Source organism: Bactrocera oleae, chromosome 2 (genome assembly GCF_042242935.1).
Source record: "Bactrocera oleae isolate idBacOlea1 chromosome 2, idBacOlea1, whole genome shotgun sequence".
Lineage (NCBI taxonomy): Eukaryota > Metazoa > Arthropoda > Insecta > Diptera > Tephritidae > Bactrocera > Bactrocera oleae.
In genome coordinates this window covers 82,676,652-82,700,983 of record NC_091536.1, presented here as the reverse complement: position 1 = coordinate 82,700,983, position 24,332 = coordinate 82,676,652, and the positions used below count along the sequence as shown (strand labels likewise).

At 34.9% G+C, this 24,332-nt stretch overlaps 1 non-coding gene across 3 annotated transcripts in view; it reads left to right on the top strand.

The window, feature by feature from the left end:
• The window catches only part of LOC106620178 (uncharacterized), a 183,834-nt gene that overhangs the window by 95,367 nt on the left and 64,135 nt on the right, over positions 1-24,332 (top strand). For all 3 annotated transcript variants that reach the window (XR_011394935.1, XR_011394934.1, XR_011394933.1), the window contains one exon: positions 14,308-14,355. This is a non-coding gene — a transcript (uncharacterized protein). The remainder of the gene's footprint in view (positions 1-14,307; positions 14,356-24,332) is intronic.

Here is a 24,332-nt window from a genome sequence, read left to right as displayed (position 1 = left end):
CGACTTATGAGTTTGTCTCGTCGCCACTCGATATTCGTCACTCATAAAAACATAAAAAATTGGGTGTCTTTCTGTTGACGCGCCATAACTGCTGTCGCAGACATCAGCGCATACTCACAGCAGTGATCATTACTCCGTCGCAGTGGGTCCACTCTGCGCACTTCAATATCATAGTTTTTGTTGTTATTATTGTCGTCATCTGCATACAAACTCAGCATTTAAACGAGAAAATATCCCTGTCACGGAATTTCGCAATATGATGTTATGACTTTTTTTACTCCCCTCACACCACGCTCCTATACTCATACAACACAACTGCCGCGGCTACCGCATCCGGCACATTTTAATATACATACATTCCTTAGTACATTTGAATTCATACACATACATATTTATATAAATGGTGCATATATACATACATATGTGTATGCCAATTTGATTGTTGAAAAATGAGTTTTCTTTGCTACAAATAACCGTAGCATTTCGTGACATAAAATATACACGCATACACACATACACACACAAATCGGCATACACAACAAATACTTGTAGACCAGCTTTTTGTATATTTATGAATTTGCTCATGTATGTGTGTGTATTGTGCGCGCAAATTGCTCCCACCATTGGCGCTCACACCGCGCCGCACCGCGCCGGCAACTGTCAATAAACGCTGTGACCAATATCCTGCCGAAATGCGACTATCTCGCTAGAATCACTCACACACACCAAGAGTGTATAAGGACTCGTTTGCCGTTATGTGTTGCTATTGTTACGTTTCGTATAGCTCGATAGACACAGCGCTCCGTAGTGCCAATGTGTTATGTCACTGACAGTTGCTGACAAAGGCAGCATTGATGACTGTTTGGTTGCTTTCAGTGCTTTCGGTTGTTTATTTGTTCTGCGCTTTTATTGCTTTATTACTTTTCCCTCAGCTACCTTTGTTTATTATCATTCAGATTGTTATCGACTTCTTTGACATTTAATCGTATATTATTTCGTTATTCCAATATCCAATTGAGGGTGCTGATTTTGATTGAATACCCAGAGGATAATAGAAATAAGCGAAAGTCTAAATAGCTATGATTATTTGGAAATATGTCAAGTTGGTAGACAGGTGTTGGTAGGGGAGACAACCGCCCCAATACAGGTACTCACATGCGAGTGATTTGAAAAATAGAATAGTTGCTGGTGAAAGGCTATTCAATAGTTCTTGCGTATTCTAATAGATCTAGTATTACTAATATAGAAAAAGCTGTCAAATCAGCTTGTTAAAGTAAACACAGTTCTTTGACATTTTGATTCAGTTTACCTTGAAAAACTATCATGCAAAAGTTTACAACAGAAATCGGAATTTCATTTTTAAAGCTCGTGTTTCGTGCGACAAACGGTTAAATGACTTCGATAACATCAGAACAAATTTCTGGCTTGCCGTTAAATAGGTAATCAAACTAGCCGGATTTGAAGTATGAAGTATGGACAGACTCCTTTTTACACCACAGAAATGTTTCATAGTGAATGAAATCATCATTGGAATGGATATAATTGAATGAAGTTAGAAAATTCATTGAAGGGCTACGTCCATTTTAAATAATAGACTCATAAATCAGCAACAACTGACCAAAAGCCAGCAATAGGCGCGTTAGTGGAATAATGAAAAAAGTTAGGCGAATTGAGCAGACCGAATGATCTTCAAAGACGCGTTCTGTTCAGACACTAAACGCCATATAATTTGTAAACAAATAAAGAAAATTTATTTTATATTAAAAATTGAAATTAAAAATTAAATAATTAAATATATATGTATACATATCTCTAAAGGAAACAACCTATATAACGAAACTTCCATTTATTGCCATAATTCATGGGACTTCTATCCTATTTTCAAACTTGTGACGAACTACAAAATCAACTTAAATTACAACAGAAACAAAAGTAAAAACAAAATTATTAACTTTCACTAAAGTTTCGCAACAAATACATACATAAAAACTCCTAAACCGGAGAGCAGAAATCTTCAAAGCAGAATTTATTATGTTATCCTATGAAAATATATAACAAACAAAAACATAATAACAGAAACAGAAGCCAAAAGAGAAACAGAATATTTTATATGCATATACTATGTTTCCTTAGTATCGAGTGAAGCTACTTTAGACATTTTAAAATAATAATTTGACAGTAACAGGATTGTGTAACGCAACCAAATTCCGTTACGCTCTTCAGAGCATCAGTATCCTATTCAATTTCAAACACTTTCAATTATTTCAAAATATTATACGAAATAACACTCGGCCGGCTTTAAGTTGTTAGTTGTTAGAAGGTTGCGAGATGTTTGAGAATCTTTCTTTGTTAAAATGAAATTGAATAAAGAAAAAAATTGGTAAAATATATAATGTCTTTTATTTTTTGATTAATTTTAATTTTTAATTTTTTTAGAGTTGCTAACTGTTCAATTTTTATCGATGAGGTGTTGAAATATGGTTGTCAAAAACAGGATTTGGAGACATTTTTGTAGGAGATATCTTTGTCTATTTTTCTGGGTTTGGCGTTAATTGTTCCCTTCTTAGTTCTCTCTCTCTTTTTAATGCACTAATTGTTTAATACATAGCTGATATAGCTTTACTCAAGCTGCGTATAGTTCTTGGCTAACTAAAGCAACATACTTGAACCTTTAAAAACTAATAATTTTAATGCAGTTGTAGGAGATTTAGAAAATCGTCATTGTTTAAAATAAAATATCATTTTGTTTCTACCATTACGGCAGCTGCGGCATGCGTTACAGATTTTATCACGAAACTTTCACTACAAAAACTTACCACAATTTCACTAAAAAGAAAAACGTTAACTAGAGTTAGTTTAAGGAATTCGTCTCACATACATTGTGCCACCTATTCTTTTATATGTTCTCATGTGCAGCTCTTTTGTATGTGTATACATATTTTTATCACGAAAATGTCTTTCTAACGGTGATTAATTACTGCCAAAATAAATGTAACCAGCAAAGTGTCCACACATTGACGCATGTTGTCCAGCTTGAAGAGGCGTTTGAAGCGTTAAAAGCACGCATTCCAACAAGGACACGCATACATGCACAACAGCCACACATTTCGAGCACGCACACAGACGCGTGTATGTGTGCGCGCAACTGCGTGCAAGAAGTAAAAAATAAAATGAAAAATTATTTTAATTATCGAAATGTGATGGAGATTGATGTGGTTGTCAAGTGCAGGGAAAATAGAACAAAAAGCGCGACGAAAAAAACGGTCATTGATGACAATAAAAACAGAAAAACAATAATAACAAAAAAAAACGGTAACTGCGGTTGCACCGAAGCTATAATGCCCTTCACAAATACAAAGGCTTCTTACAAGAACTTGATTCCGATCGTTCAATTTATATGGCAGCTGTATGCTATAGTAATCCGATCTATACAATTTCTTCGGAGATTGCACTATTGCCTTCAATAATAGTATATGCCAAATTTCGTGTAGTTACCTCGTCAAATAAAATACTTTGTCATACAAGTACCTAATTCCGATTGTTCAGTTTCTATGGCAGCTATATGCAATAGTAGTCTGATATCGGCCGTTCCGACAAATGAGCTGCGTCTTTGTTAGAAAAGGACAGGTGCAAAATTTCAGATCGATTGCTTAAAAACTGAGGGACTGGTTTGTATATATACAGACAGACGGACAGACAGACAGACGGACATGGTTAATCAAATCAACTCATCATGCTGATCATTAATGTATATTTTATAGTGTCTCCGACATTTCCTTCTGGGTGTTACAAACTTCGTGGTAAACTTAATATACCCTGTTCAGGGTATAATAACGAACAAGTGGTCTTAAAATTAAATAACAAAGTAAACAAATTGGCGGTGACGCGCAGCAAACGGTGGAAGTAGAGAAACTTTTTTTGATCAACTGGACGCGCAAATGTGGTTACGAGGACTCAGATGCACAAACTTTTTGTTTCTGTTTTAGTCTTTATGCGTATAAGCAAACAAACACACATATTTATAATGAAAAAATTAAAATTGCGGCAGAGAGAGCAGCCAGCAAAACACATACACTTGCCTGCACACATGGTATATACAAACCAAAGTGACAAACCCCATAAATAAACGTTTAAAAATGCAAAAATAAAATTGTAAAAATTACAATAACAAGAAAATGCGAAAATATTGCTTGTTAAAGTCATAGTTTTTCACCAGGGACATGCAACAGCGCAATATAAACGACAGCAGCGCACATATCTCACACGCAAACAAACTCAGGCGCATTTGCTGTACATGCATATTGGTCGGTGTAAAATAAACACATGTCGCCTTTAAAAAATTTTAATGTCGACGCGAGCTTTCGAAAGTGTGTGTGTATACCGTATATTTGTTGGTTATTGTATGTGTGTCCATTAAAGTATGCATAAGACACATGTGGCCGCGTGCCTGTGTGAAAAGTAAATTAAGTCATTAATTTATTATGTATATGCCTACATACATCTGTAGACAATTTAAATGACGCACACATACACACACATTTGACATGCCATGCGTGCTGCGCGTTGATTTCAACATACTCTGCATCTGTATTTGCATGCTTATCGGTCGGCATATTAATCGTGAAAATTATGCTCTTTTGGACTGAGGTTGATTTTGGTAATTAATAATTTTCATACACACGCACACACAATAAAAGCGGCTGTAATAGCAGAAGGAATCGCTTCTGGAAATGTAAGCATATCAATAACAACCAGTTGAGCCCTTTCGGTAGTACATTCGACATATTTGGCCATTAAGCACAACAGTTATTTGAAAAATGCTCGCAATGGCTGCTGGAAATTCTGCAGAAATTTAATTGGATTGTGTCCCGGAGTTGCTCACATATGCGTTATACTGATTACAATGTTATATATTATTTCAATATGTATTCTATACACCAGCATTAATTTCATATATTTTTACTGGGAATTTTTTTTTATTATAATATTTAATTTAATTTTATTTATGTGTAACAATCCTTGTACAGCAATTTAAATTTATTTTTAGACTGGAAATTTTTTCCAAATACGTATTAATTTGCCACAAATTACTCATTAAGCAATTGTAAATTTACGAACGGTTAGATATATGCAGTGTCATCGCTCATTTTCTGCTTTGAAGAAGTGGAATTAATTGCTCCGATGCACGGAAAATGACAACAGTGGCATTCAATGAGCTTACTCTGAGTAAAAACAATATTAACTCAAAATTGGACAGCATTGAAGCTCAAAGACACTAAGAATCGTTATTTATTGATGCGTAAAGTTATAAGCAACTTTAACGAAAACGATCTTCAGTATTAATACATAGGTTTGCCATAAATTCTGTTCCAAAGTTTACAATGCATATTATTAGGACAAATTCGCTGATAAAAGAATCGTTATTTTTTAATTATACTTGTAATTTATATACAGTGTCTACTCATACATAATTATCAGTTCAGTGTGTTTTCTCGCTTGTTAATAATGGCTTAGGGAGCTAAAGACAATCATATTGCTGTGATTGCTTTATATAAGTGTGCAAAAAGCGCAAGTGAAATCTATGAGCTTCTCAAAAAACTTAATATTTCGAGAATGTTTACTTACCGCACTATTGATCGTTGTTTAACAATATCTACAGTTGATGACAGTAATAGAGGTGGTCGTCCCCGTGTGGTTCGACTAGTTCAGCCATAAAAACTGTTTGCAAACTCGTTCACAGAAATCTTATTAGAAAATAGAAGTCAATAAAAATCGATATATGTAACAACCAGGTCTATGATAAGACTTTTTCGAAAAAACCTACCGTCGGTCAACTGGTTAGCTTCTGACAAAAGCGCTTGGAGGTAATTAGGCTCAACAGATGTAAGCGGATTCTTCAGTGGCACGTGGTCAAGGACCATGGAAGTATTATTTTAACAGATGAAAAAATATGGAAAAAGTTAAAACAACTAAACAAAAACTTTTAAAGGAGCTTAAAATGTTATTCAAAGGATTCAATGTAGTCACCACCTAGCTGCTGTAATGAATTTAGGAGGAGTTTCCTATAAAAAAAACTGGGGCAAAAAGGTAAAGTCTTCTATGAAGAGCATTGGATCTTCCAGCAAGATTCTACTAATGCACACAAGGCAAAAACCACGCGGCAGTGGCTTAAGAGCAATATTCCTTGTAATTGTATTATAGTCTAATTTTTAGAAAGGCCAGAACTTGTAACATAACTTATGGCAGAAGTAAGTAGTTACTTAAAAATGTCAAGGTCAATTTCATTCCAAAAATTCAGTACCAAATACAAATAAATTATTCTGTCTCTGGCGAAAAAATATCTCGAAACATTTGTCAGATTAGAAAAACAAATTTAGACACATATAAATGCAATAGATGTTTCTAATTTCCGAATACATGCTTTATCGACTCTTTTCTTTTTCTTCCCGCAAACAACAAGGAATTTTAACTGACAAGGCCGAGATTAAATCCGATTATTAAATCCAAATATTTCCAAGCCCAAGCTTTGGTTTGTCATGGTTAACATACAATCAACTTTTAAGCATTCAATGAAATAAGTCAAAATCCAATTCGAAATTAGCGCCTACGTTAAAATGAAACTACTACACTAAATACAATAGTGGTCTGATCTGAACAATTTGTTCGAAGATTGTAGCGTTGCCTCGGGCAATCATCTATGCTAAATTTCGTGAAGATATCTTGTCAAATAAAAAAGTTTTTCATACAAACACTTTATTCCGATCCTTCAGTTTGTATGGCATCTATATGCCATAGTGGTCCAATATGGGCGGTTCCGACAAATGAGCCGCTTCTTGTGGAGAAAAGGACGTATTCAAAATATCAGAGCGATGTCTCAAAAAAGGAGGAAGTTGGACAGACAGACGAGCATAGTTAAGTCGACTTATCTCATCACGCTGATCAAACTCAATATATTCTGTTGAGGGTATAATAATACAAACATACAAATTAATTAAACTCCAATTACAATAAAATATTAAATCGAAAAATGATTTACTATCTCAGAAGTATTAAGAATTCCAAAAAAAACCACTTATTTAAATTCAATATTCCACAAATTACAGTAATAGCGTACTGGTAATTAGCGGCACTCCCATCGCGCTTTAATCTATGTTCTTTGATATTTATGACAGAAAATATGTCGAGTTGAAAACCATGCTTTAGACGACTGTTAAAATTCTCATGAATGCGCACAATATAATTAGTTAAGGGCTTCATACACATACGTATGGTTTCTTTGTTAAATATTATATATATTTATATACATGTTAATGCGAATATAACATACACTAAGGTATACATAACCGCAACAGACTATTTTGTAGATTATTCAGTTTCCTACAAAATCTATAAAACGAGATATTTTTACAAGTAGTTGGAAGCGAGCGGTACAATTTTCTATCTGAAAATAAGAAAAAAATACAATTAAGAACTCATACTTGGAGAGCCTTTATTAGAGGTGTCTATCAATTAATTTTTCCGAATAAGCAGCGGAAAAAAAAACTTTTTTGACCTACCCTAATATACATACATATATACATATATATTATATATATATATATATATATATATACTATACATATTGTTCCATATACTATAAATAGTCCAGCTACCAATTTGACGCAACTGCAACGACAAAACAAGTAATCAAGCCAGCAAACTTACACTTCATTACAACTTGACAAAATTGTTCTAAGCACTCATATGTCATAGTCATATCCAGTGCAGTATCCCGGTGTCGACAACGGCAATTAAAAAGCGATTAAACTTCATTATTTCAATGCAAACGGCGTGTAGTATATCAACTGATAAAAGGCCTGCGCTACATATACACGCACAAGAGTTACACATACACGCACACACATGTGTGGCACACATCCTACTGCACGCATAAATGTATGAATCATTTACAAGCCACGCTTCTTGTTGTTGTTCATGTTTTATGCTTCGCTGTTATATGTATACCACTTAGGTGCGCCTATTTGTATGCTACAAAATTTAGTGCGTTCAAATGCGTTTAGTTACAACCCATACATTACATATGCATGTATGGGTTGTAACTAAGGTGTAAGGTGTGTAAGCGACTCCACCCCCAGCATGTTAACGTGATACGCCAACTTCGATTAGAATCTGCTTTGCAGCTCAACCTGCCCGACTATAGCCGACTATTCCTTAAAACACGCATGCATGTTAATACATTCCACATTCCCCCGCTACATAGTATCATATATGTGTCCATATATGTTTATGAATTTGTGTGCCCAACCGCACCGACTCTGCTGCAGCGCACAGCACAGTTTAGGGCAGCGTAATAACGGTGTATTCCACTTTTTGTTGTTGCTTTATCAGGAACGCCCAGCAAACCCAGCAACTTACCTACCTTGCCATGTGTAGCCATTTATTCTTCAGGTTATTCTTTTGCGTACCGTTATGCAGCTATTAATAGTGGGGGGTGACTGCCGTTACACAAACACATACAGCCATACTTGTTTGTCACATTGTTGTTGTTTTATGTAAATGTACAAAAGATTCGCTGCACTTTGTTATTATGCGCGACCATCGCCCTAGACAGCGACAGCAACAACAGCAACAGTTGCAACAGCTGCAACAGTGACTTGCTGACAGTTTTAGCAGAAGTCCTCTACCGCTTCTGCTTTCGCTTGCCCACTGGCTCCGCCGTGCTCACCTGCCAAAAGCGCTCTCTCGCCATGGTGTATGAGTGCCACTTCACGTGCATGCGTGTGAATGTGTGTGCGTTTGCGCGACCTGGAGTAGCGTGACATGTCGGGCATCATATGCTATCAAAGCTATGCGTTGTTAGCGGGCACTGTTGGTCACTACTAAGACGAGCTTAAAGCAAAGCTGCTTATTCAATCCATTCACTGTTTTTCTGGTATTTAAATTTCTCTTGTTTTGTTTGAATTTCCAGCTGGCTCGTTTAGCATGCAACTCGTTGGTCAGTTGACCGGTCGACTGTTGAGTTGGCGCTATTCGTAGCGGTCTATGTGTACTATGTACGTATGTATATATATATGTTGGTGTGTATTTGTAAGTATGAGTGTGTGTGCTGACGCATTTTCTGCATTTTTCACAGTTAGCTGATAGGAATAATAGTTTGTTGAGAATTTTAAGTATTTTAACTTTTCAACTCGCTCGCTGCTATTTACATACGTTTACAAATATGTAGCGTCGGTACAAGTATGTGTGTGGCATATGTTTGTGCAAAAGTTTAACAATTTTTGCTTTCATTGGAAAACAAGAAAAATTAATAAAGCTAAAAAAAGTAAATTTAAACTATTTAAGGTTTATTATTTTTATCTATTTTAATGATGGAAAAATTGTTTTAAAATTTAGTTTTGTAACATGTATATGAGATATTTTATGTGGCTTAAATGCCGAGGAATAAGAGAAGCATGATGGCTGACGAATCAAGCGAAAAATGCCAGTTAACAGATTAGAAGCAGCATTTGATATAAGAGCATTGTCAAAACATCCTTCATAGCTGACAAAAAGTAATACAAGTGACAAGCTTTAAAGTGTTAAATAACTTATGACATATGGTAAATGTCAAATAATATATAACAAGTGACCAAATTTGTTTGCCTTACTAACTGATGGCTTCAGCGCTCTTGTTTATAAATATTCACTAGACAAAGGACAAGCACAAAATTGAAATAAATACCATTTTGACAGTCACTGTCACTGAAAGATGAGCGGATTTAAATGACAGATGACAAATGGTGGCCGAAAAGTGATAAATATCACAGATATATAGCTATATTAAACAACAGATCGACTATTCAATTTAATCCACAATTGACAGCTTAAAAAATTACGGCGAGTAACTTTATCAACTGCCACATATATATATATATATCATATGCCACCAAAATTTTGTGTTGTATTAGTTTCAAAATTATTTTGATCAAAACGAGTTGTCCAGGGTATAATTTTCTTTAAACATTTTAAATATTTTGATACAATCATTGAGGTTTCAAAAAAAAAAAGCAGTTTGTTATGAAAAAACTTATGCTTTTATACTAAGTTTACAAATCGAAATTATTATCAAAAATCTTTCTATTTCGAACATTACTTGAAATAGGTATCTAAGAAAGTCGTTTCGGAAAAAGTTTCCTCACAGCTTGTTTTCATTGAACCTATCCATAACTAGTCGGATGCGATCCGCAGCAGCTTCATTAATTTGAATAATGACTTCAATATATACGCTTTATTGTATTTGTTTTTCATATCTGATTTTATTTTTATTTTTATGCTATCCTCCTTGAAAATAGTCAACACTTTATTTTTAGCTGACAAGGCAACTTTATTAAGATACGCCAACAGTAAAAGCAAAGTACACATTTTCACGTAATGCAATCAATAAAGTTCGACATGTTATTGCATATTTTATGGCTTTTGAACCCATAAGCTGGAATATATTGTCAGCAACGAGCGACCAACAACAATGATTTCGTCAAATGGGCAAATGAATGTCACGACCCTACGATACAGTACTAGTGTATATGAAAAGTGAGAATTAGGGGTGCACTTTTTGAACGAGTATTTCATTTTTTTTTTAGTTTTTTTTTTCAAAGTAGATGTAAAGTAGCGATTTAGCCGCTTGTGGGTGACATAAATATAATATTAGAAATAATTATATAATAATATATGTTAAATAATTTTAATTCTTATTAAACGCCTAGCATAAACCTAATGTCTCACTTACATATGCAAGTACCACGTACATATATGTATTTCCATTTAACGCGGCTATTCAATGGCTTGTTCGCCTTCTCACATTTCAACCTTTCTTTCACTCATCAGTGAGCGTGTCGTGTCACGAACAGCGAAATGCATTACAGCACTGATTGAGCAATTAGTTGGTCACATTGTGAGTGTACGCGCGAGTATGCGCATGTGCATGTGCATGTATGCGTGAACACAAGCAACGAAATTTGTATGTGAATGTGCGCTCATGCATTTCAGGCATATTTTATAATACAAACAAATACGCACACACAAACTCATGTATACACATTGATTAATTATATGAATTTGCTATTTGCGCGGCCCGAATTGAGTGAGCGCGTAATTTATGCATTATTGCACTTCATCTTGAATAATTCTGATTTTTCGTGCCCAGGCAACACGTATTCTATAGGTATATATGCAAATGTATGTGTATACAACTGTATATGAAATATTTTTTGTTAAAGTGTGTTTGTATAACCATTCATGGCACTCAATATAATAATAAATTAGCAGCAGCATTCAGCATTGTTAATCTAGCTCGCTCTTATTGCACTTAGCTTAATTTCTGAGAAAAAACAATATGCTTGGCAATCTAACTTTGTCAATTCTGCTTTATTTACGGTTCTAAGAAACTCGTAGAAATGTAAATTTGCCTTTTTGGCATTTATCAGCACTTCCACGGACAATAAATTAATGAAGACATTAAAATTGGTCAAGCGATGAGCATAAATTAAAGTTGTCACACACTCACACGTACTCATATATTTCAAGTAGCTGCTCAATTTTTTATAAATATGCCACTTTTACTGTTTGCAAAGTCGGTTATAGCTTGTGCATACTCACACAAAGATATCTGGCATGTGAGCGCCGTTTGTATGACTTCCCTGATTATGTGATTTTCTAGCGACTTTCGTGACTGTTAAGCCGCCAACGATTGCAGACATGCAAACATGCGAGCATAAAATAAATGTGGAAAGTGTATTGTTCTTTTATTGCTAATAAAGTTTGATGACTTACTATAGGTACAGGCAGCTGCTTGTGTATTCAGGTTAAACACATATGTTAATAATGTTTTGAAGGCAAATTTTTAATTAATTTGAATTCTTTATATTACGAAAATATTTGCCTGCAACGCTTTGTCATGCAAAACTCGTATTACCAGTAAGAAAGTAGTATTAAAAAATCACTAAATTGTTGCTGATTTGTGTATGTTCAGTGTAGTTCTTATAAAAGCCCTTGAAGGTATGCTACAAAAATAATTCCTTAAGAAACTCGACAGCGTATCAAACGTCTGATTACCTGAAATATTTTATTTTATTTCATGCTGATATTTTTGTGATGTGCGTAAGTTATAAAGACTACAAATCTTTTTCTGCTTGAAATAATTATTATATTCATACGAGTATTAGAATTAACAATTCGAGGCATACATTTTGGCGGATATATTGTGATTATGCTAACAGGTAATGGTAATACAATTTTCAAAAACTATTCAAAAAACGTTGCTTAGAAAATGTTCATATTTTCTTTGGAGTTGCCAAGGAAACATTTGGCAAATAATAAATAAATAATTAAATCGTATATTTCTGCTTAAATGGTTGAATATTAAAATTTTATAGGTAGAAACTAAAAATTTTTGAGCGTATTTATTTTTTTTCAATAGAGTTGCCATGTATGTATGAATTTGTAAACTACTTGAGAGTTAGAAAACTTAAGAAGAAAACTTCAGAATGAGGTAATATGAAAATTATAATGAATGAAAAAATATCCAAAAAAAATATTTGCAAACTACTTGTAAATTCGAGACAATAGCAAGAAAATGAAGAAGTAATCTTAAATTTAGGTTGAATGAGAGGGTTGCCATTATTTATTATTTTTCTTCATAATTTTTATACCCTGAGGCGCTACAAATTATATATATGAATAAATAATCAGCGTAGCGGGCTAAGTCGATTTAGCCATATCCGTCAGTCAGTCCGTCTATTCGACTGTCTGTCTGTATATTTATGAACTAGTCTCAGTTTTTGAGATATTGTTTTGGAATTTGCACACCAAGAAGCTGTTCATTTGTCGGAACGGCCAATATCGGACCGCTATAGCACATGGCTGCCATACAAACTGAACGATCGGAATAAAGTAGTGGTATGAAAAACTTTTTTATATGACAAGCTCTCTTTACGTAATTTGGCATGGATTATTGCCCAAAGTCAGTCTGTAATATTCGAAGATATTTTCCAGATCGCATCACTATAGCATATTGTTGTCATACAAACTGAACGTTTAAAATTAAGTTCTAGTGAGAAAAAAATTTTTAGCTGACTAAATATCTTCACGAAATATATATGGCACAAATTTGAAGATTTTTTAGGCATAAATTTCTGTTAATAAATCTTTAGCATGTTAATGAAAAAAATGGCAAACATAAACCATATTCCAGCCACAAGACATTTATTTGATCCCTCCATAAAACATGTTGTTAATAACTTTATTGTTGGACGGTTAAAAAATTACAAGCTAAACTAGCATAAGTGGCAATTACTTTTGGTAACGTATACGTCACGTCGCTGCCATAGGCACACAATGTAGTTATTATGCAATATTACACGAATGCATGCATATACACACACACATTTCTTTAATAAAGACCACCATTTGCTTTGTCGCTGGCCGAGCCATTAAACTCTTTGAAATTATGGCGAAACATAGCCGACTTATAACTAAGGCATGCCACACACACACACTCAACCGGCACCCCCTTAACATGTATGGAAGGAGCACACCAACCTGCCGGCCAGCTAACCTGTTGCGATAAGAATCTAAAATGTCATTACAACATTGTTCAATCAAATGCATAGCACATTGTAAGCCGCGGGCGCATTACCTCAGCTGAACTTGCAAACACACACACGGGCGCACGCTAACAGCAGCGATAGGGGCACGACAGGTAATGCCGGTGGTGAATAAAACTGTTTTGAGGGGAGTTTTGGTAGATTGTAGTTGACAGGTTGGAATTCGGAGGTGGACTTACTCTCTTACATTAAAGTCATGCGCGTGCGAAGATACGAATGGGCGAGGAGAGGGTAGAAAGTTGGAGGGAAGCATTGAGTTAACTACAACTTAATTGACGAGAAGGAACTCAAATTGCATAACTACACTGCATTATGACTATGACTATATTCACGTGTTGAATTTCGTGTTCGGTATTGTTGCTGTTGTTGTCTATTTAAAGTAAAACTTAAGGTTTGGCGATACAAATAACTTTCTAATGTTTCAAAATTGGTTTTAGACACAGTTACTAAAATATATTAACTACCGATCAGATCAGTTCATCGTATAAATTTACAAAGTCAGCCTAAAGATATGCTACAGTTGTTGACAACAGTTATCGGAAAATAAAAGTTTGAAACTTGTGCACGAAAATATGCTTTAATTGTGTGAATTTACATAAATATTGCTTTGAACTAAGATTTTTCACATACCAAACATGATTTGCTAAAATTTTCTTATTTTTTACAGACTTACTCACTTTGGATTACACTCCATATTATAATATATTTGCGAGAGGTAAGTTCAAATATTTTCGGTTGTAAATGTATATACATATATGTAGGGAATAAAACTTATATGTCAACTGGGTTTAGCCCTTTTGGGTCGGGATAATTTAATTTGTCATAGACTCCAATTTATTTGATATGCGATATTCACAATACAATATTCACTTATAACATATATAATACATATGTTTGAAAACTGAAAGATGAAAGCACTTCACCATTGCATTATTTTACACGAACTTTCGCCTATCGCGTTACAATTTTCAGTGATCAAAAATCTTAAACTACAAGTATGATGACCACGACGTGTTACCGCCCGCACTGTTCTTGTAGTTCACTATTCGTTTAATCCATTATTCGAACTTCGAATAGGTGATTGCCAACTCTCTTTAAATTCTAAGCCAACATATCTTTAAGTACGATATGTTTGTGGCCTTATATGTATATATAAATTATATATAACATAGTATCTTTCAAGTTGAAAAGTATGCAAGTGAACATTGAAAACCAAATTTTTATTCATACTTCATTAGCTGACATTCATAACTATGAATCGGTTGAGCAGAATATTATTTCAGAGTTTCCTGCAAGGCAAAAAGCGTCTTTCCTCAAATTGCTTTTTCAGTTACCTGTGTAATTATTAATTAAGTTAGTTACTTGTATTTACTGTTGCTTTGCATATTGTAGTCTTCTTTAAGGCGTGGATAATTATTAGCCCTGATTATTATTCTTATTGCATAATTTTAGAATAAAGTGACAAAAGCCTCCAAAATATCTATAATATCTTCTTCTCTCTTTTTTGATTCTATTGACACATGATGAAAATCCCTAGTAAAACTAATTTTAGTTAAACAAGTCAGGACTTGTTTCCTATATATATATCTATAACATGTTTGTTGTTTAAATAACTACAAGTAGCCTGAGGCAAATACTATATTCCCTTTTTTTCGGAATCTAATTGTTAAGTTCTGCCTAATCTGGGTAGTTCCTTAGATTCACAGTGACCTAGAATATCACCATGAAACTCATTGCAGGTTTATCGTTAAATAGGAAATTAGTCCCACTAAAATATGAATACATTTTTTCACAAACGTCGAAGAATTCCTAAAAGACTTTAGTGATTTCAAAGCCGCTTAGCTATTTGTTATTATATTTATTGTTGTAAGCACTCACCTTGTCACAGCAAGAAGGCTTTATTTAAATGCTGTGGTCACTGCTGGGAAGACACTGGAAGACATCTAATTTTGCCCAAACGACACCACCTCTCTCTCTCGCTCTCTATGTCCCTCTTAACCTCTATCCACTCAAGAAATACTGTTTGTTACTTCGATGCCTACTTTTAATTTTTTCACTCTGCTGAGACACTGATCTGCCTTTCTGCCTCTGTAGCTCCATATATCCACCTCTGCCTGTTGTTTTATTGTTCTCTCTCTGTATCGTCCTCTTTAAGCCCATATTTATATCCCTAGCGATTACTCATTGTAAGTCTAAATATTTAGATTATTATAAAGCTACGCTTCAAAATAATCTAATTTTGAATTGTCCTCAATTTTAATTTCGATTCAATATGATTATTTTATCAATTTTTGATAATGAGGTGATGAGCATTTCTAATTTTAACTTAAGTGCTACATTTCCAAATATCATCCATTCTAGAACGCTATGTTATAAAAATACAATACAACAAATTTTTCTCGCTAAATATTCATTAAAACTTTTCACAGTTTGTTATTATCACACCAAAATACCGTTAAGCAGCAAATCATGGAAAATACCACAGTGTGCGCAAAAAAATTACCAACCAACATTCTTTTTTGCAAATATGTAAGCGAGGCGGTAACTTTAGCCAGTCGCGCTGAAAATTATTTCGAAAATGTTGTTTCATTTCGTAGCAACTTTACAGTTATGTATTTCAAAGCTGCTGATGTATCGTGCGCGACTACTTTTTATTTTGTGGGTTGTGTGTGCATATTTCCATACGCTACGCTTCATAATTGAAGTTGTTTTTGTCATTTTTCATTTGTGCGCGTCAACTTGTGCCCGCATGTTGTTGTTTTCGTTATTGTGCCGCACACTGGCACACACCACACCACATTCTAGCGCAAATGCCAGTTAATGACAATAAGCCGAATGTTGTTACAACTAAAAAGCTCTACTCGTAGTAACAGCAAATAATCTCCAACTCCCCTGCGTTGCCTGCGCTCCACCGTGCCACACTTTCATAGGCGAAAATAAATTTTTTGCAAGCAATTTTCAACAATGACAACTGACATTTTGAGCGCACTGTGCTGCGCCACTGCTGACTAGCAGCCGACAACTCTGGTAGTGGGAGGCGATGCTCACTAATGCTATTGTTGCTACTTTTGTTGGCTTTTATTGTTGCAGAGGCTGCTGTGCAAATTCATTTGTGTTGCGGAACGTTTTTGCGCGCTCATTTCCAACTCGAGACGCGACATAATGAGAAACTGTCAACGTATCATAAATGTTGTGCTGGGAGGCGTGGGCACACAGCATTCATGCCGTGCAGTAATAGTAAAAATAGCGAAGCCTAGCCCCCACACCAAATCTCCCAATGGCGCAGTGATGTTTGTGGCCGCGTTTATACTTGTCTGTTGCAAGCAATTCCACATTCTAACTACTTAGTGTGTCGATCGGGCGACTGGCGGAGGCGCGGTGAGGCGAAAATGTGTAGTCATCATTAGTTGTAATAATTTACAGTTGCCTGACGCACGCTCGTACCCTGCAATGAATAAAACTTACAACAACAAAATAAAACGAGGATATGAGGTTTTCAGTTTGTTATAAGCACGGACATGACTGTATAACCTGCGGAGAAATTATATATATTATATATGTTTTTCTTTTTTAAAAGGAAGTACTATATATCAGGTTATATTATATCTCAATTTAACAAAACTTAAATGAATATATGAAAAAATAAAATGTTGCCTACATTTAGGGGCTTTGCAATATGTTTATCCACGTCACACACCTAAGCCAAATTAGTAAAAAGTTACTAAAAAGTTTTGCTATAAAATTTGAATTTTCCCGTGTTAAGTGTATACTTCTCGTTTAGTTTACTATATAAGCCGTTTTAGTTTGGTTTCCTTTGCAATATTTTCCTACAGGATACAGTTACTATTGTGTGCAGTAATATATTTTGCTACTCTTCCAGCTATTCGAACTGCTTTAGTGTTTGCCTTTATTACTGGTAATGCGCGCTGACAATGTCCTGCTCAAATGATGACAACAAATTACTCGCGAGAATTCATTCATTTGGTCGTTGAAGTAGTCAGCGGTTTAGTTACCAGTATCCCGTGAGTATTTTGAAGTTAGTTATTGTCTTTTTGTATTAGTAGCGTAAAAAATGTGAATTTAGATTATTACTATTCATTTTTTATTCATTTGCTTTGGTCCGCAGAATAGCCAGAGTGCTCTCTAAAGATATTAGTATAAATTTACATAATATTTTATATAAGTCAGTTGAGACACAAATTTTAAATAAAAAATTTCAAACATATAACTCTGGCGGAAATTGTCCAAAGTTATGACGAATGGTTTTCTTGAGCTTGATGAAAATGCTTAAATATGTCTACCCAAATCTGCCAAGTCGTTAAACACATCCCTTGGACAAAATTTCCCACAAATTTGTTGAGACTTCTGATATCAATTCCGGCTATCTCTCTTGTTTCACTGAAAGTATAACCGACGAGATGTTTTAGTATAAGTCTTGCAAAGGCTGGACAGTGGAGGGAAAATAGCTTTAATGTTTCAACCTCAGCTTTCTTCACACAAATTTGACAATCAGAATCTTATGAGTTGTTCAGCCTTACCATACATACATCTATTGCATAATAGCCAGTAATCGATTTCGGCAAGATGAAACTTACTCAGAGTTCAGTGAATCTCCTGCGTTTTACTCGAGGTCCGAAGTATCTCGCAGTTCTACAGGTGAGAGTTATTGACCAGCGCCAGCACAAAGCTCACGTTAAGCTCACGAGTGTCTTCGCTTGCATATACAGTGGATCTCCAACTTATGGCTATATATCAATTACATATATTATTCGATATGGTTGTAGAGGTATATATTTTTGCGTAGTATTTCTCATAAATTTTAATAATTCACGCTCACCTTCAATTTAATGGGCACCTGAACAAACTTTACTCAGCTAAGCGAAGTTTCTGCTCATTCTAATTTCACCACTTTATTGGCCATTTGAATTTTAAATGCGCGTATATTTACCCCTTTTGCATTTTAAACGATATTTTAGACAATAACTGTTTTAATATAGAAAAATACACTAAAGTTAACACATAAAAATGGCCATAAATATTTTCATATGACTATGTATTTCCGTTTCGCTCATAATATTCGGCCATAATCAGTGCAATTTCCACATTTCCAACATCAACTTGTTTACACTAATTTAAATAAAAAATTTATGAGCAAACACTCACGGCTTTACGCCACACCACCACACACGCACACCCTTCAAAAATACTTCACTCTCTTCGAAAGCACAGCCCCCGCGCCCATGCGTTCAAAGCGCCTGCGAGTATGCTGTAAATCTGCTGTGAAAATTATTACTTCAATTCGTTTTATAAATTATCAGGCTGTACACACAATGCAGCCTGATATACTGTTGTTGTAGCTGTTATTATTGCTTAGAATTTGTTTGTGTGCGCGCACTTGACTTTTTTATGATTTTGCCAACGGAAGTGCTAATTTTCGTTTAACATTCGTTCGCTGTTTAGAAAATACTGAAATGTATACACTGGCAGTAATTTCCGCTTCCGCCGAGCGCACAATGCAAAAATTACAAAAACCCTCCCAAATGCATAAGTGTGTGTGTGTGGGACTTACAAATGTGTGTAAGTGTGAGTGAGTAGGCGTGGGTGTACTTTACGTCTACGTTCAAGGGTCATGACTGCCGCGACTCAGAAGCCCAACCGGTGTTGGGTCGATGAAGCGCCGCACCGGAAGTTTTTGTGTATTGGCGAACAGTATGTTTGTTTGTGTGCGCCCAGCTACTTCCAACGAACTTTTAATGCCACAAAATTCTTAACTTAACTTTGCCTTGCTTTACTCGACTTAAAGTCGTAATCGCTCCGGCAAGTCGCCTGCACGCCGGTGAGCGGCGGCGCCACTGACAGCGTATGCTTTGAAGCGCTTACCGCATACCTTCGCATTTCGACAGAATTTTTTACGGCCACCGCAAACACGTTAAAACATATAAATTCAAATTACGGCAAACATGCGAAAACTCATAAATTTCCCCAAGGAACGAACGCTTCAAGGTTGATGTGTTGTACGCGCATGCCAAGCAGAATATGTAGTCGGTGCAAAATATGTCTATAAAAAGCGCAAAACGCTGGCAGTACGAATGAGGCACAATCGTGCATGCCAACTTTTCACGCAGCTCCACCCATACGCACACACACACAAACAAAACACAAAAAAGAAAAGAGGCTTTGCTCCTGCAACGCACTCATTTCTGTTTTCATGCTCCGCGCTCACCCACACCAGCGCTGTAGGCAGACTTTGCAAGCGAATGCCGAAAACTGCGAAATAGGAAAATGAGCAGCGTTTCGCCAGAAAATTTGAGCCGGAAGGCCGCAAACAAATAACCGAAGAAACTGCCACACGGGAGATGTGGCGGAAGTAGTGGGCACAAAGCCCACACATGTTTGTGTATGGGCGAGGGTTTGGTGTTGTAAGGAAAAATCTGCTTTTTCGTGTGCGAATTCGGCACGCCAGCAACGCATACAAAATTAAAGTTTCGCGTGTTTTCGCTCTAATGAGAAATGATTTATTTTTAATGCCCTCCTGCAAGTGTATGCGCGTGTGTGTGTGTGTATGTATTTGCCTGTATGCCGGGCCGACCGAGCCGCGAAGCCACCGAGGATTTGTGGTCTCAACTTGCTTGGCTCGCGTGCACTGGTGCACACGTGTGCTATAAATGCTCAAATTTGGTCGAAGTTGCCATTATTCTGCTTTTTCCAATACTCTAATTGCTGTTTAATTTTTGCAAAGCTTAGTTGGCATGTCAGCACATTCAAACTCGCACATCGGTTCATTTTTTACAAAGTAATTTATATTATTTTTTTTGCGTTTTTCTTATGCAAACAATTGCATGGCTCTACGCGCCTTAACATATGCTTCGCATACAGTTAGCAATATACCATATGCATATGTGTGTGTACAAATCCAACTGTCGACGCGCCAACATAAATCAAAGGAAATCGCACAAGTGCAAAAATAAATCAAGTAAATCAAATAAATCAAAAGGTTTGTGTGCGCGTGTGTATGTGTGTTTACCAACAGCTGCTGTTTGCCTCTTCCTATATTAGTCTGTCTGCCTGCAAGCGGTTTATATGACCGCCAACTGCGCGGCGCTGCATTAATTTACACCAACTATACACACACACATATATATATATATATATATATATACCATATATATATTTATATATATGCGCAAACACACACTTGTGCCTTCGCATATTTGGCAGGCTTTGTTATGGATCCACACCACGTTTGCGGTTTAATTAAGGCGGCTCATGTGGCATATGTAAGCCACGCGCTCCTTTAAAGAAAATAAAGGGTTGAATGGATTACTTATTGCACTGTACATATTTTTTTATAAATCTACATAAAAAACCACATGAAAATTATGAAAATATAAATTTTTTATATATGTGCATAAAACTCAATATGCAACATGTTACACGTTCAATACATATTGACGATGATCCAGGATCGTGATATATATTGAACGTCTAGCATGCAATATTGATGGATTGCGATCCATATCACAAAATGTTTCAATATGTTAAATCCGATTCGCGGGTTGTGGATCGCACGCTAAACGTTCAATATTGATCGCGCGATTCTCGACATTTTGTATATAAATTCACGATACGAAACAAAGTATTGAAAAAAATTAAAAATCATGCGATTTTTATTAAAACTGTATAATTTCTTTATATTTATATAAAAAAATTATTTAGCATTTTCAAAGATTCATTAAATGTATCACAATGGTTATTAGCATTGCCCTAATGATTTTTATGAGTCATTTAATCATAATAAAAACTTTTTCACGGCTTTCTTTTGACATTTTCGACATTATAAAAGAACTGGACAAAATATTAAACAAATAATAAATCGTAACAATTTTTAATGTATTTCTTTCAAAAATATCATTTATTTCGAATAAGTACTGAACTGAACTTGTACGATAAGTATTGAACTTGTAGCATTTACTTGCGATCCATCAATCTTCAACATGGATCACAATCCAAATATCACAACAAATATTGAGCGGGTGACAGGCGCCAAAGAGCACAAAAAATGAGTACTCTTTGCCAAAAATTTTTTGAAATTTTCAAATGGAATTTTGATGTTTTTCTAAAATTATTTTGGTTTCTCAAAAAGCATTTAGGGTCCTTTGATTATTATTATTTATTCCGATGATCTGAGAAATTTTATGTTTTTTGTAAGTAATGTAGACTATGTGAGGCTCCATTTAGATCTTTATAATATTGTTTTTTGGTATAATAAAAACTAACCACATTAAAATATGAAAACATTTTAAATTTCTCTCTTTTACGCCTGCCTCGTATACTATTATTGACACTCAGCTTAGTTTTGAAGTTTGTCAAACAGCAGTTTTGTCAAAACATACTTTATTATATATCAGTTAATCCTAATTTAGTAGGTAAAGTAGTCTCCGTCTTGTTATACTATATATAGTAACTATATATGTTGACGATATTAGACTAGAACGAATACAAAAGTCATTTATTGACCTACCTACTTACGCTATTGACCGTTTTGTTATTAAATTAACAAATGTAAAGAATAAATATTCTGTCGCCCGAATTTGTCTCTGTCATTATTCGAAATGAGATTGATTGCCCAATCTAACAAGCAATTACTTTACTTAGTATATTTATGGTATATTTACTTTTATAATTTTGATGCCGGTAAGTGTCTTTGGTGAGTTACACAGAGCCATGCGCCTAATTGTAGGCACAACAATGTTATAAAAAATAAAATAAATATGCATCTATAAAAAATTTAGCCTTAATGATAATGCCAATATGCTTTCTTATACTTAAGATATTTCATATACCTTAACATCGCTTAATTTGTTTAAATAAAATTTACACATTTACATTTCCAGTGTATAACTCCACTAAAGGCTGTCTAAGAAAATTCTACAAAGTATAGTAAAAGCATAAAGCAAAAGTATCAAGAATCGGTGAAAAATCATATTCTCTGGGCGAGCCACATAACTTTGGCCGCTAACTTGTGGCAAGCTAAGACCTCAGTTGTTGCAAGTGTTCTTATGTACAACATGCATAGTTAGTATGTAACTTTGCGCAAAGGTTGTGGCGAAATGATTATGCTTACATGCTCTAGACGCACCACACACAGGCACACACATAACTACATAAAATACATACATGTGTACGCGTTTATTCTTGCGAGATTATGTGGCTGGCCGTAACCTTATATGCCAATTGCCTGGTTCACTGAACCAAATTGCCAGCGTTCTTACATGGGATTACTTTTGCCATTGTTGTTGGTGGCTTGTGCACGATACAGACTTGTAGTCGCACATACACGTAAGCATTTGCAAGCATATTTTAAAGCCGTAAGTCTAACAAGAAATTATTACTTTATAAGTAAGACATCGAGCGTGACTAACGGCCAGTAGTATATGGTCACATACAAATGTATATATGCATCGCTTATGTACGCATATGGGCACAACATATTGCAGTTCTGTGGAAGTGTAGAGGAAACTTACTGAAAACTATTACTGACCGAAAATGGTATAAAATGGAAGAGAACATTATTCTTATGTCGCAAATTTATTGCGGTCGCTGAATGCTTTTGCTGTGCTACAAGTGAACTAGTGAACTTCAACTCAACTTAAATGTGTTTGAAATACTATATTTATATACAACCACCAGTTGAAGAACATAGCAAAATTCCGCCAACCAGGCAAAACTGAGTAACCACTTGTCTCTATCAAATCACAACTCTCAGAAAATTGCATATTAGCAGTTTTTCAGTTTTGAACACATCCTGATTAATAGCACATATCCAGAATATATACAACATACATAACAAACTGTTAAATTGGATAGTTCTGAGAGGCATAAATTTAAGAGATAAAGCCAATCAAGTTATTTTGCTAATGAATCAAATGAGAAAACTTCGAAATCTACGCCCTCATCTTAAGTTACCACATCATCTAATTTATTGTGATATTCTCCTCCATTTCATTGTATTAAAAAAACTTTGTTAAACAAATTTCAGAAGATCTTACAGTATTAGGGTATATTAAGTTTGTTACGCAGTTTGTAACACCTGAAAGTAAGCATCGGAGGCTCTATATAGTATGGTTGATTTTGTGAAGTTTTTTCTTCCAAATTGGAACATTTATTTTTGAAAAACGTGTACTATGATATTACTCAAAACATTATCCATCCGAAGCTATAACATTTCCCGATATTTCTGGCAAACTGTGGATTCTAAACGAAAACAAGAACTGCACCGGCTTGGCAGCCAAGAACATATATTTCTCTTATGTTTATGGGTTGTAAAAATAATAATAATAAATAATAAAAAAAAATAATATGAGAAACAAATTTAGACCTCAAATGTCTATAATCGTGTGATTAAAAAATGATATTAAACAAAAAAAATTTAAAAATAGAAAAAAAATATATTTTGCCAAATTTCAAATATTCATATCTTTGAAAAGAAAAAAAACACCCCTCTTAACATTTAAGAATTTTTTAGATATTTTAGAGGTATAAAACAAAAAATTGTGTGGCCAAAATTTTCCCCCGATGCTTACTTCTTACGATTTTGAAAAATTCCAAATTTTTTAAGTTTGGTAATGTTTTAAATTTTCTCATACATCTAAGTGTCCACTGAAAACGCACCAGCGGTCTTTATTTAATATA